The sequence below is a fragment of the Cavia porcellus genome, unplaced genomic scaffold (genome assembly GCF_034190915.1).
Source record: "Cavia porcellus strain 051 isolate PalLab524CR breed Dunkin Hartley unplaced genomic scaffold, mCavPor4.1 scaffold_8, whole genome shotgun sequence".
Taxonomy (NCBI): Eukaryota; Metazoa; Chordata; class Mammalia; order Rodentia; family Caviidae; genus Cavia; species Cavia porcellus.
This window is the reverse complement of record NW_026947491.1, coordinates 33,054,224-33,068,696: the sequence shown is the minus strand read 5'-3', so window position 1 is coordinate 33,068,696 and position 14,473 is coordinate 33,054,224.

The window sequence follows — 14,473 nt, the reverse complement described above, 5'->3', positions numbered from 1 at the left end:
ATCTGCGTTTTGGTCATGAAATCTCTGCCTACACCTATGTCTTTAAGATTTCTGCCTATTTTCTCTTCCTGTAGATTTAGTGATTCTGTTCTAATATTTAGATTTTTGATTTATTTTGATTTTAGTTTAGTACATGGGTCTAGTTTTAGTCTTTGGCATGTGGAAAACCAGTTTTTAAGCACCATTTATTAAAGAAACTACCTTTCTTCCAGTGAACTTGCTTGGCTCCTTTGTTAAAGATAAGGTGGCTGAGTGTGTTTGAAGTAGCATCTGTACCTTCTTTTCTGTTCCACTGATCCTCAGGTCTGTTTGTTTGCTTGCTTATTTATTTATTTTTGCCAATGCCATGCTGGTTTTGTCACAGTAGCTTTGTATTATAATTTCAGGTCAGGGATTGAGATGCCCTGTGACTTCCCTTTGTTGCCCAGAATTGCTGAAAATTCTTTTTCTGCAATGGACCTGCAAATCTATTCTATGGGAAGAGTGGGTTAGATTCATTATTTCAGCTTTAGAAATTTCTTTGGATGGTGATGCTGTTGTAAAAAAAAATGTTCATTTAGTTTATGAATGAGGAAATCAGCTAGGGGAAAGGCATGAGTTAGAGCAGGGTGATCCGCCACACTGATAAGAATTAAAACAAGACTAGGTGGTGAGCTAAGACTCTGAACCAAGGATTAACTTCATTAGGCAAGATAGCAAGGTAGGGCTCCTTGTTGAGCTCTTGTATTTCAAGGAATTTAAAATGCAAAATAACCAATTTTTCTCTAAAATCTGTTTCCTTTAAATTCTAAGAGCTGGGTAACTGGGTTACATAGCCTGAGTTCCAATGGGTCATTTTTACGACCTCTTGTAATAGGAGGCCACTCAATAACTGACCACTTTCTGTGCTCTGCTTATCCGTAAAATATTCTGGACTGAGGGGCCATGTGGACCTTCCCTTTTTAGACTCACTCCTGAGAAGCCAGGAGCTTTTATGTCTTTCTCCTTATTTCTCATAAAAACTCTTCTAACTTGCTTTTGGTTCATGACTTTATTCTGTGCTTTTTGTAAAGTTGTCAGCTTGATTTGTGCAGAATTCACTGTCTTACTGTGACCTGAATCAGGTTATTTAGCCTCTGGAGCATCACTGTCCTTCATTATGCTAATGGTCATATCTAGTCAAAGAATATTAAACAATGCCTGAAAATCCCAGTCACACATTGCATGTTCAATGTAACTGGAGATATTTGTATTTATGTTTCCATTTATATTTATACATATGTGTATGTGCACACACACTGAGAAATGCATAGATATTTAAAGATACTCTTACGCAAAATATATACTATATATATACACACACATAAGGCACACTTATATATATAAATATATACAGATGATATATAGTCATATATAACATATTTAAACATTTATTTATCTTATTTATTTATTATTTTGAAACAAGTTCTCACTACATTAAATGGCCACAAACTCAGAACGATCCTTTTGCCTCAGCCTCCCGAGAGCTGGGATTACAGACATGTACCACCACGTCCAACCAGATTTAAAGATATAGAGCTATAACAAAACAACAACAAAAATAAAGATATAGCGACACAGCTTCTTTATCCATCTTACCCTCAACAGCTACAACAAACATTCAGGCACAGGGTTAAAATGACTATGGAAAGGTAAGAAGAATCTTTTATCAAAGTTTGGTACAAGCCAGTCTATAAAAATAAGAAACACACAAGACACTGAATGCTGAATTACAAATAAAATGCCCAACATTGACTTTCCTGGTGTCATATTTAAGCACACGTAAGTGCCTGTGAGTGAGAAGTGACCCATCAGAAACCAGGCAGTCTGAATGAGGTCCTTGCCCTCTTGCCCCTGACAAATACAAAGGGGCACAAACAGCAGCAGCACAGCCTCACACAATACTGCCCAGTTTCTACTAAACATTAGATTACCACCCAGCACTGCACTGAGCTCTTCATAAAGCAATCTCATTTAATTCCACCATGACCCACGAGCTAAGTGTTGTTAGTATGCTTATTTGTAGGTGTTGAACCAAGCTCACAGGCTGAGTTGTCCGTGGTCTCTCACACACACACTTGGCTACATGGTCCCTGGTGAGTGGTGACAGCAGTTCTTGGGAGGGCTAAGAAGGGCGGACATAGTGCGCACTTCTACTTGAGCACCCAATATTACCCCTGGGATGCAATAGCATGAGGTTTCAAGGGGTGAGGAATCAATAAATGAATGAAAAGAAACACTGCCTCAAATGTTCATGCACTTTAACATCTGATCTTACTTCTTAAGAGAGATGTAGCATTTTTAGCCCGAATGTTCATTTGGGGCATTGTTATATCTAGGTATCCCCCCAAAGCCTCATGTGCTCGTAAGAGGGACTTTTGGGAGGCGTCAGGATTATGGGTGTGTGATACTACATTAGTCCACTGATGGGGTTTATAGCTGGGTTTACAGATGTTGGGAGGCAAAGCCAGATGGGAAGAGATGGTCACTGTGGGCATGGCCTGGCATTTATAGCCCTCTCTCTCCCACCATCCCTTCCTTCTTTTTGCCTGCCCTGCCATGAACTGCTTCCTCTCTGATCTCTGCTCTGTCTTGGAGCCAGTCAACTATGGACTGAAACCTCTGAAAACTGTGAATCAAAATAAACATTTCATTCTTTAATTTGTAGGTGTTGGAATTTTGTTCCAGCCATGAGAAAGTAGCTGAGACGGCTATCTGATATAGCTTAAAAAATTATTTTTTGTTCGTAGATGCCCTCACATTATCCTTCCAAGGTCACATTTCCCCTTTCCACATCACTCTGTGCTTTTTGGTTTTATATTAGCTTTGTGCTGAAAATTGAAATTGGAATATTAGAACTCAGTTGGGGGGCACACTAATTTAATTAAATATTAAAAGCCAGCTGGTTTTATGTTATGTGGGCAAATTAGAGAATTAATGATTTGGTACACTTTCTTGTTCCTGTCAAGCTACAAGAACATGAAGAATAGCTCATTCATATCCAGTTACAAAAGGTGAGATTGAAAAATTAGGTCTGCTTTATTAAACTGTTTTCATCAAGAGTCTTGGGAGAATAGGGTAACTAACTTATTTATAAAATGCCCCGGAAGGCACTAACTCATGGGACAAAGTGAAAGAACCTGAGAGACTTTGTTATTTGGCATCTTGAGAAAGGTCTCACATTGGGACACCAATCGACCCCTGAATCCTGCAGGAGTATCATTTTATGCAATCACATACAGTCAATGCTCTCAGTTGACTTTGCAAGCCTATCTACTCCTTGAAGACTTGGAAAGTAGCTCAGACACACACTAGCAAAACAAGGTACAGGTAATGACGATGATATGTGGGCAGTAGAAATGATTCCCAGTGTTTAATAGTCATGTGCTGTTGTAAAGATTTCCTAGATTTCTTGTTCCCTGAACACATGCACACACACACACACACACACACACACACACACACACACACACACTCACACCCCAGATTTCTAGAAGACACATCATTTATTTTATTTCAGATCTTTTTAATTTTTTCTCCTATAATCTTTTACTTTCTTTGCTTTCTACACAAGAAAACTGAGATGGGTCTCATGACATATTTCATGTTGAAGGGAAGCTGCTGTAAAACCCTAACCAAGTCAGTCAACCTCTGGTTCTCAAATTTCTTCTCTGCCATGAAGGAGTTAGATATTATCTCTACCTACAAAAGGATGGAGGTAACTGACTCTGTTATACATGGCAGCTTAACAAGCTACCTCAGAACTTTGCAGCTTCAAACAATAGCCATTTTATTTGTGATGGGTTTTGCAATTTCTCTTGAGTTTAGCTGAGTCAGTCTTAATCTCATTCTTCCAGTGATCCCTTCTGAGTCATAATCAACTGAGGTCCATCTGGAGTTTGGCTTAGGGTGGACACAGACACAGTTGGAACTATTCTCCTGCAATCCAGGGGCTCATCTCCATGTGGGGTGTCTGTGTGGTCTCCCATGCTGAGTAGCCAGGTGTTCTGTGCATGTTCCTGCTGTCAAAGCTGCAAAAGCAAAGGCCATCAGTGTCATGTCTGAACTTGCATGGCACAGTTGTCACATCTTGCTTAAAGCAAGCCAAGGACTCTTCCTACATTCAAGGGGAGGAGACCATGCAAGTTGTGAAAATGGAGGGTGTGGTTTCTTGGGGCCACCACCCTGAAGGAGGACCATCCTGTTATTTCAGTACCTATCTGTTCTGCATATACAGTGGTTCTAGTTATAAGGCATCTTAAATAGATGCATTTTAAAAAATTTTCATGACTGAAAAGGTGACTTTTTTTTTCCCAAAAAGTCATGTCAGAGTGTTACTACTCCTGAAGAAAACCCTTTGTAGTACTTTGCCACATTACTGCCGTCACTTTGGCTTGCACCGACTGACTGGCAACATGGTTATTCTAGGTGACTGAAGCTTTGGAGAGTTTAAAGTCAGCTCTCATAGTCATACATCCTGCAGTACTTTTTCTCATGCACCTCCATTTTCTTCAGGACCAAGCCTATAATTTTTATGATAGTTTTCCACCACTAACCATGATCCTTCCTATTCTCCTATAGATGTTTTTTCCTTTTTGGACAGGACCTCATTGTATAGTTCAAGCTGGCCTTGAACTCACTCTGAAGCTCAAGATGGCCTTGAACTTGCAGCAATGCCTCAGTCTTTTGAGTACTGGTACTGCAGGAATGCAGTACACACCATCCTTGCCTACATACTTCTTTTAGCATGAATATTTCCTTTTTTATTCAAGTCTGAGCATAGACAAAGCTTTTTAAAGGAAATTTATTTACTCTAAATCAGATTATATGACTGATATGTGTACCCACAGAATATGTGTTTGTCAGTTTTCTTGTTGCTGGAAAAAAAAAGCCTGACATACACAATTTAAAGGAAAACAAATTTAATTTGGCTTATAGTGTCAGTTCAGTCCATAGTTGGATGGATCCCAGGTAGAAACATCATGACAGAAAGGTACAGGGGAATGTTCCTCATGGTGGCCAGAAAGCAGAGAACAGGGGAACAGCACCAGGAGGCAATATATCTCTAAAGGCACACCACGGCAACCTGCTCCTTCAACTGGGCCCCACTCTTTAACAGCACATTCAGCTTGAACATCCGTGGATTAAAAAGAAGTAACTGCACAATCCAGTCACTATGTCAAGAGTCTTTTAATCTAGTTGAGTTCACAGTTAATATTGACTGTTTAGAATTCTAAATATCTCACTTCCTAGTGGTTGTCACGTTATATATTTGTGTTAATTTTCTGTCTCTTTCTCTCCTCTAAACTCTAAGGACAGATGCCATGTCATTTTTGGTTCAGTCTTACATTGTTTACATTTAACATGGCTAGAGGAATGCCACAGTATGCACTGAATGAGTGGTTGACCGAATAAATCTCAGAACTACAGCATCCAGGACTTTAAGGGTTTTGTAATTCTCTGAGTCTACAATACAAAATAATATTGTTTCATTATTAATTTTAATATCTCAGTCCTGCTTCTCTCAAATCTCTTTCCATGTTAACAATATGAGTAGTAATATATAGAAATCCTGCCAAGTTATTTAATTTTGTAAAGAGAATATTTTTAAACCAACAAGAATCTGATTAGTCAATTTGGAAAGTATAAATAAAGATAGTAAAGAAATCAGAGTGCAGGAGTTAAGGTGAAGGCAAGAAGCAGGACCCAGTGGACAGCGACTTAATTCTTAATTCTTCCCAAGTGACTTAATTCTGTACCAAAGGCTCATTTTCCTCCTGCCTCTGGGAGGCGATGTCCCAAGCTGCACCCTTCCCCACTAAGATGCATTCTTTGCCATCGTGGTATCACGAGGCTTAGTATACATATATCACGAGACTCAGTATACATAAAACTCATTCATACATAGATTTGGGAGAGATTTTGGTTTTGGCGACTTTTCAGATTACCTTCCAGACAAGGTGGTAGACATTATTAACTATCTTCTGTGCCACGGTTTGCTCCGAAGGCCATAGCATAGTACCAAAATCGAAGTGGCTTAAACAGTAGTCACTTACTATCTCACAGTTCTGGAACCTAGAAGCCTAAAATCAAGGTGGTGGTGGGTTGGTTCCTTGTGAGGCCTATCGAAAAGAATCTGCGCCCTGTGTTTCTCTTAGCTTCTCGTGGTTTTCTGGCAATTTTTGGCATCCTTTGCTTGCAGAAGCATCACTCAATCTTTTTGCTTCATCTTAATATTACACTCTCCCTGTATACCTGTCTTTAGCTTTCTTTAAGGGTCATCAGTTATATTCAGTTAGGGCCCACGCTAGTGACCTCTGTTTAACCTATTACCTCGGTAAGGACATCTTCAGATACAGTCAAGTGCTGAGGCATTGGGAATTTGGACTTGACACATACAAATTTGAGAAGAGACACAAGTTGAGCTATTACACACATATTACTTAAGTTGCTTTGGGATGAATTATCTTATTTTTACATCTCAGAGCACTCTTATAAAGGCATTTCATCAGTAAAATAATAAGAAAACTAAGGGGAAACATCAACGCATATGCCACCCATCTCTTCCTGGGACTGATCCACTCTTCCTAAAGTGAGAGTTTTTAGGATGAACTCAAGACAACTGAAATATGCGCAGAGTTAGGGCAGGTTGCTACTTGGAAAAAAATGTGACAACTTCTAAATCATTGGTATAATAACGGGGCCCAACTTCTCTCTAGACAAAGGGAAAACAAATCCAAGTCACAAGTTGCGATTCAGTGTCCATGCCAGGACATAGCCCAAAGTATAGACCAGTGGTCCAGACAGAATCACAATGTGTATTTGGTAAGGACTGACTTCTCACTTCAGAATTCTTTTTTGAAGCAAGGTTGAAAATATTTTTGCTATGCATATAAAAGACATACTTTTATGTTACTAGATGTGCATAAAGTAAAGTAGACATCCTAATCTAAGATCAGCTATGAATCAGAACACTGCTTATGACTGGCAGTGTATGGCTATATTTGGGGATGTGGAGAAAAAAACTATGAGCAAAGAGCCAACAAGAGTTTAAATGATATAGGACAAAGAAGGAACAAAGAAAGTGGGAATTTTTACAAACCCAATCTTAAGGTGCTATATGCTTTAATTAGGTAACAAGAAGTGGCAGTGAAGACAATCAAGTGGAATCCTTCTTGAAGTCAAAATGGAACTCCAGGAAATGCAACTCAAGCAGTTTCATGACTTTTAGACAATCACCTCCTCAGTACTGAATAAGGAAGAGCCCTTTAGTTGAAAGTCAGAGTACACACATCATCAAAGGGAGTGTGTCGTCAAATTATCCCTGACCACTCTGTCAGAGGCACAACAAAGAAAGAGGTCTGCAAACGAATGAAGCCACATTGTACTAGTTTTGCTTTTTGGCTTTGGGATACATCTGATAGAGTTTAGAGAAAATCAGTGCAAAAGGACGAGAGTTGAAAAGGATGCTAGTGCTCCTGAAAAAAGACCCACCAGAAGGTCTATGGGGTTTCAGGATGAAATAGCTTCTCAGTTATTGATGATTCTTCTTGGGAGTTTGTGATGACTAATCATGGTTACTAACTTAGCTAGGCTGAAAACCTCTGAGGAAATCAGTGAAGCACACTTCCAGGTATGTCTGGGAGGGAGGGTGTGGAGGAGACTGGCAAGTGAGTTGGTGAACTGATGGGAGAAGAACTGCCCTGGCTGCGAGGACTGGAAGCCTCACTAGCACAAAAAGCAGAAGGACAAGGTGAGCACAGGATCATGTCCTCCACCTTCTTAAGAGGTGGGGTTTTGCCACTGTTTTTGTCCTAGGATATCAGAGTCCAGATGCTTCAGCCTTTGAATGTGGGTGAGTCCCAACAATTTTCCTAGGCATTCTAGGTCCTTTCCTTCACTCTGGAACTGCCTCTTTTGTTCCTTGTTCTGTGCCTGCCAGATTTCTTGGATAAGTAGTTACTGGTTTCACCAGCTCTGTAGCTTGCAGCTGTCATGGGATCATTGAGCTCCAGCTCTGGAGAGCCCTTGGACAAGCTGCATGCCCATCTCAGGGTCTGGCATGGATTCTTTCCTCATATGGGCTGTTGTAACAAATTGCCACAGTCTTGGTGACATAAACAACAAATGTTTATTTCTCACAGTTCTGGAGGCCAGGAATGCAATATCAAAGTGTTGGCAAAGCCAAGGAGTGCTCTCTCTTGGTCTCTTTGTATCAGGGCACTAATTTCCCTCATAGGGGCACCATCTGTGTGACCCAGTCAACTCCCAAAGGCCCCGCCATCTCTTCCTACCAACTGGGTGTCAGGGTTTTGATGTAGCAATCAGGGGACACAACCATCACATCTATACTCACTGACCACTACATGGTCCTCAGTATTCCCTTCCCATCACTATCTTAGTATAGAGATTGTCAGGTCCTTGAGTGGCATCCTATAAGGATGAAATAAGTGAAAGTTTTGGAGAAATTGTACCCAAGCATTACATCATGGGCTTTGTAACTGTGGCTTAAAAGACTGAACAGAATTGATAACTAAGAGAATTAAATGTGCTATAAGAAAAAGTATAATCATGCCCACAGGGCTCAGGCTTTAGTTATCCCGTCTGTTGTAACAAAAACACGGTTGAAAATGCGTCAGTGGTGCACCTGTTGGGCACCATTTCTCTCCATTTCCCCCTATGTTGCCAAACAGAAACACCTGAGGTTAATCAATTTCTGTTTTGCACATATATCAGTTGGTGGGTTTCTGAATACAGCAGCTATATTCATGTCAGAAAGCATGGTTGTATAGGTCGAGCAAGATACTAAATTCTGCTGGACTAAGAAATTCTGTGACTGGGCCTGTGATCCACTTCTAAAATAATGATTCCTCTCATTATTCTTTTCAGTTCCCCTCTCCTCCTCCTTCCCGTTGTTTCTCCTTCCTCCTCCAGCCTTTGCTCCTGTTTTTAATTTTTCTTTCAAAAGACAGGAGTGTTGCTGAATACTAATGAGCCAATTCTTGGCCCTACACCATTCATTTATTTTCAGGCAATTAATTCAACTTTCTAACATCTAGCCAGAATGTTATGCAGGTAATTTGTGGGTTTGCTTAATTTCTCGGGCCCCTGTGGTTATCAGCCAGTGAAGCTCATTGTGAAGATGAGATCATCCAGCTGGTAGGTAAGTTTGATTTCTGGGGGTCATACCATGTCTTTATCAAAACCACTGAGTCCTTGAGCTTGGCACGTTTCCCTTCTTTCATACTTCACTTTCTGATTATAAATGGTTTGCAGCTCCTACATGTTTTGCCTGCAGCACTCATTTTCTTCCCTGAAGGACACTGGCCTAATGGCATTATTAGCAGTTTTTCAAAAGCAAGGCTGCGCTAGCTTTTCCTGTCTCTCAAGTGTATATCTGTGACTATGGTAAACCAACTCATTAACTCATCCATCCTGAAATCATGTGAGATGCAGCATAATAGGTGCTTGGGGAGACCGGGAAAGGGGTGAAAAGAAAGAGAAGAACACAATCAAGATTTCTGTTCTTAGGTAATTTACTGTGGGGTCTTTGGAGCAGTGACCTATCTTGCTCATTGCTAGATTTATATAATAGGTGCTCATTAAATCTGGGTTACTTTCTCTTGTGAATGAATGGGATCATAGGATAGGGAAAATAAAATGCATATATGAACCATCTTAAAGAATAATTATGGAACACATGATTGTTACCAAGAAAACATATTTTTAAATATCTGCTGAGGATGATTAAGTAGTGGTGTGGGAAAGTTAGTGAAGAGTTCTTGAAAAATTTGCCAAATATTAGCTGGAAAGAAGATATTCTGTATGATTTGAAAAGGGATGTTGTCAAAAGTCAAGTGAAGTAAATTTGGAGGAGTTGAAAGATTTTAAAACTTCAGAGTATAGGATCGAATCAGGGATATTTGGTTGGAATTCCAGTTTAGCCATTTGTTTGATTTATTATGAAACTTAATTATTTTTGGGGGGAAATTTGCCTTATAGAATTGCTGTCAGGATTAGATAGAAATAATAAGAGATAACATAGTCCCTATAATGTAATAAAGAGTTGATAAAATGTGGTATTATTTTTATATTATTAGTTCATATTGAATGCAGGGAGATTTTTCTAAAGCATGAAGATATAAAAGAGTTTGTTCAGTCATCAGTACTTTTAAAGCTCCAGAGACATAGATGTTTAAAAATGGAAAATCACTGTTCTGATCAGAGGAGAACAATATTTAAACGCTTTGTCACAAAAAAGCATGGTGGCTAAGGAAATGAGGTGATGAATCTGAAAGATCCTGTGTGAGAAGATTGACAGAACATTTGTGGAAATGGGGTGATAAGCATGAGCAGTGCAAGAAAGGGAAAATCAGGGCTGGGACTGGGGCTCAATAATACAATCTTCACTTAGCATGTATAAGGCCTTGGGTTCAATGTCCAGCCCTGTGTAAAAACAAAAATCAGCAACAAAACGAAGAAAAATAATCAAGGTAGAAACTTGATAGGACCACTGATAATGATGGATTGATTAGTCAGGAGCTTTTATTTAAATAATGCAAATTATTAAATAATGCAAGTAAAAATATGTAGGAAAAATTCAGTCTTTTAACACTCTATAGGTTTATTTTTCATTTAATTTGCATCCAATAAAATTCACTCTGTTGTACTATGCTGTGAATTTTAATAGATACATAGAGTCATCTAATCACAATCATAGTTGTAATCCTCCAAATTTCCTTGGGCTTCCCCTGTGCAGTCTACAGATTCTGCAACTCTTAACCTCAGGAAAAATAACCAGATTGGTTTCCTGTCCATCTTGTGTTGCTGTTTCAAAATGGAACCATGAGAAGGTGATGTGAATCTGGCTTCTCTCATTATGCACATGGTATTTGAGATTTATCCGTGTGTACTATTTCATCCTTTAGTATTGATCAGTAGTTTGTTTATCTACCAGGTGAAGGGTTTCTGGGTGGTTCTCAGTTTTAAATGATATAAATAGAGCTGTTAAAAACACTTATATATAGGTTTTGGTGTGATTATAGTTTTATGATGGTAGTGAATGTTCAGCTTTCTGGGAGACTATCAAGTGCTAAGTAACCATATTATCTCCACCAGCAGTGGTTGAGCATTCTAATTGCTTTGTATCCTTGCTTATATTTGGAATTGTCTTATTTCTGTTAATGTTTCAAATAAATGTCTAGTACATTTATTTCATTGTGGTTTTAATTTGCATGTCTGTAATGACTAATTATGGTAATTATTTGTACATGCAGTTATTATCCTTGTATCGTCTTTAGTGAAACATCTGTTTGAATAATTTGTGTTTTTCCTTTTTTTTTGGTACCAGAAATCGAACTCAGGACCTTGTGCTTGCCAGCCATGTGCTGTGCTGCGGAGCTATATCCTTGGCCCCATAATTTCTATTTTTAAAACAAAGTTCACTTACTTTTTGAGTTGTGAGGGTTCTTTATATATTCTGCTAATAAGTCCTTCCCCATGTATGTGAATTACAAAGACTTATTTTACTTGTATGGTTTGTGTTCATTCCCACAACAGCATCTTTCTCAGTGTCTGCTGTGGTCTGATATCTTGCCCCCACATTCCTATGTTTCCATCTGATCACCAGTGTGAGGTGTTGATCAGTACTAGGGCATAAAGCAGAGTGCACATGAGTGGCATTAGTGACCTCGCAAAGTCTTCTGATATATTTGTTCATTCTGTCATGTGAGGGCACAGCCTTGGAAACTGTAAGTTAGATTTCTGTTGTTTAAAAGCTAACCATAAGTCCATCCCTAACTTAAGACATTTTGTTATAGCAGTTGGAATGGACTTAGAGCCCATGGTTTACACTTTTATGATCAGTTTAATCAGTTGTTTAATGGCCCATGATTTTGGAGTGAAATCTAAAACTTCTTTGCCCAACCTATGATAATGCAGATTCCACCTAAACTTGCTTTTAAGAGTTTGGAGTTTTACATTTCATATTTAGATCTATGATCCATTAAGATTTAATTGCTATGAGGTAGAGTGTAGCTTGAAGTTTCTTTTTTGCAAATGCTGTTTTATTGTTCTAATTTTTTTTTGAGACTTTTTATCCATTGATTTTTTTCCTTTGCATATTTCAGATATGGTCATAAATTAATCATATTCAAGTGGATTTATTTTTAAACTGTATTCTTCTCCATTGGTCTATATATATATATATATATATATATATATATATATATATTTGTTTGTTTGTTTTTTCCTGGTACTAGGGATTGAACTCATGACCTTGCACTTACCAGGCAGGCACTTACGACACTGAGCTAAATCCCCAGCCCTAAGTGTATATTCTTTCAATCAATGCCACACTAGTTTTATTAGGGAACCACTACAGATACTCTTTAAAGTAAGTAACATCAATCTTCCAACATTCAAGATTCTTTCAGTCTATTTTACCCCTTTCCCCCGGGGTTTAGCTCAATGGCATAAATGCCTTCCTGGCAAGCGTGAGATCATCAGCTTGATACCCAGTACCAAAACAAACGAACAAAAAGTTCTTTGCATTTTGATAAAAAAAAATTAAAAATAGCTTGCTAATGATTACAAAAACTCTGGGAACTTGAATGAGATTACATTGAATTTTTAGGGTAGTTTTGAAAGATCTGACATTTTGAAAGTATTAACTTATCCATAAGCACAGCATTTTTCTCCATTTATTTTATCAATGTTTTGTACTGTGTAGCAAGACAGATCCTGAGTATATTTTGTTAGGTTCATACTGATGAATTTCTTTTTTTGGCTTGGTTTTCCGATGCTTTGTTGCTGTGTAGTTAGTTAATAGAAATGCACTTAATGCTTTAATATGAACCTTGAATCCTGCAACCTTTCTGAACTCAATTATTCAATAAGATGTTTCCTAGATTTTTAGAGAATTTTATGCATAGACAATTATATCAGCTGTGCACAAGAGTGTTTTTTTTTTTTCCTACAATGTAAGCATTAATTGTTTTGCTGCCTTACTGCTTGGGCTAGGGCTTTCTGGATAGTGCTGAACAGACTTTATAAGAAGGGGCATCCTGACTTTGTCCAAATCTTAGGAAGAGTAGCATCTTGGTTTCACCAAACTTCAATGTTCTATGTAGATTTAATGTACATTTTCTCTATTATGATATGGAAGTTTCCAGTATACTTAGAATACTTGGAAACTTCCATATCATAATAGAGAAAATGTACATTAAATCTACAATATGTATACACACACATACACACACACACACACACACACACACACACACACACACAATGGGAATCAAATTCAGGACCTTGCATTTGCCAGGCAAGCGCTTGTACCACTGAGCTACATACATCTCCAGCCCTGAGCACTGTTATATTTTAAATATGAATAAATGTGGAATTGTTTTTAATTTTTATTGTATGTATATATTGAGGTAATAATTTGGCTTTTCATTTCTAATACGTGTTCTGAATTATGTTGAAATGTTAAGTCAGATATGCATTCTTAGATTAAATTCACTTTTACACAGTGGTGGACTCAGTTTTCCTAACATTTTGTTAAACAATTTTGTACCTATTTTCGAGAAGAATATTGGCCTGTAACCCCCAACCCCTTTTAAATATCTGTTTTTGTTTTTTACTGCAAGGTAATTCATCCTTCCCCAGATTAGTTGAGAAGTATTGTCTCTGTTTTATTTTTCTAGATCATATTATGTAAGATTTATATTAATTTCTCTTTAACTGTTTGAAAAAAATTTCCAGAAAAATCACTCAAGTCTAGAATTTTTGTTTTTGTTACTACTGGAAGTTTTTAACTACAAATTTAATTTCTTTTATAGATTTAAGATTATTCAAATATTTATTTCTTAAAGAATTTTGATAGTTTGTATTGTTCAGAGGATTCACCCATTTTATATAAGTTGAACTTTATCGTTATAAAGTTGTTCATAATATTATTATCCTTTCAATATTGTACTTGTAAAGACATATCCTCCTCAATTTCTAATTTGGTAATTTGTATATTCTTTTTATTTTTTTTTTTTGGCCACTCCAGATGAAGATTTATACATTTTATTGACCCTTTCAAAGAAACAACTTGTGGTTTCATTTATTTCTCTATTGTTTTTCATTTTTTCAATTTAAATTACTTTTTACTTTTTGCTCTTTAATACCATTCCTCTTCTGGTTTTGGTTTTCATTTGCTTTTCTCTTCTAGTTTAGACTATTGATTCGGGCTCTTTCCCTGTCTCCCTGCCTTCATCAGCCTTTCACACTCTATGAAAATGCTATATGAATATCACCACTACCTAATTAAACCTAAACATATATAGATATGGATTACATTTAACTGAATGGTTCTTCCTTTAGTCAAGTGATTCCCGTAGTTCAAGTTACACAAAAACTAGCAGAGAATCGTTTGAATTGTGCTCTTAAATGTATTCAAGTGCTTCAT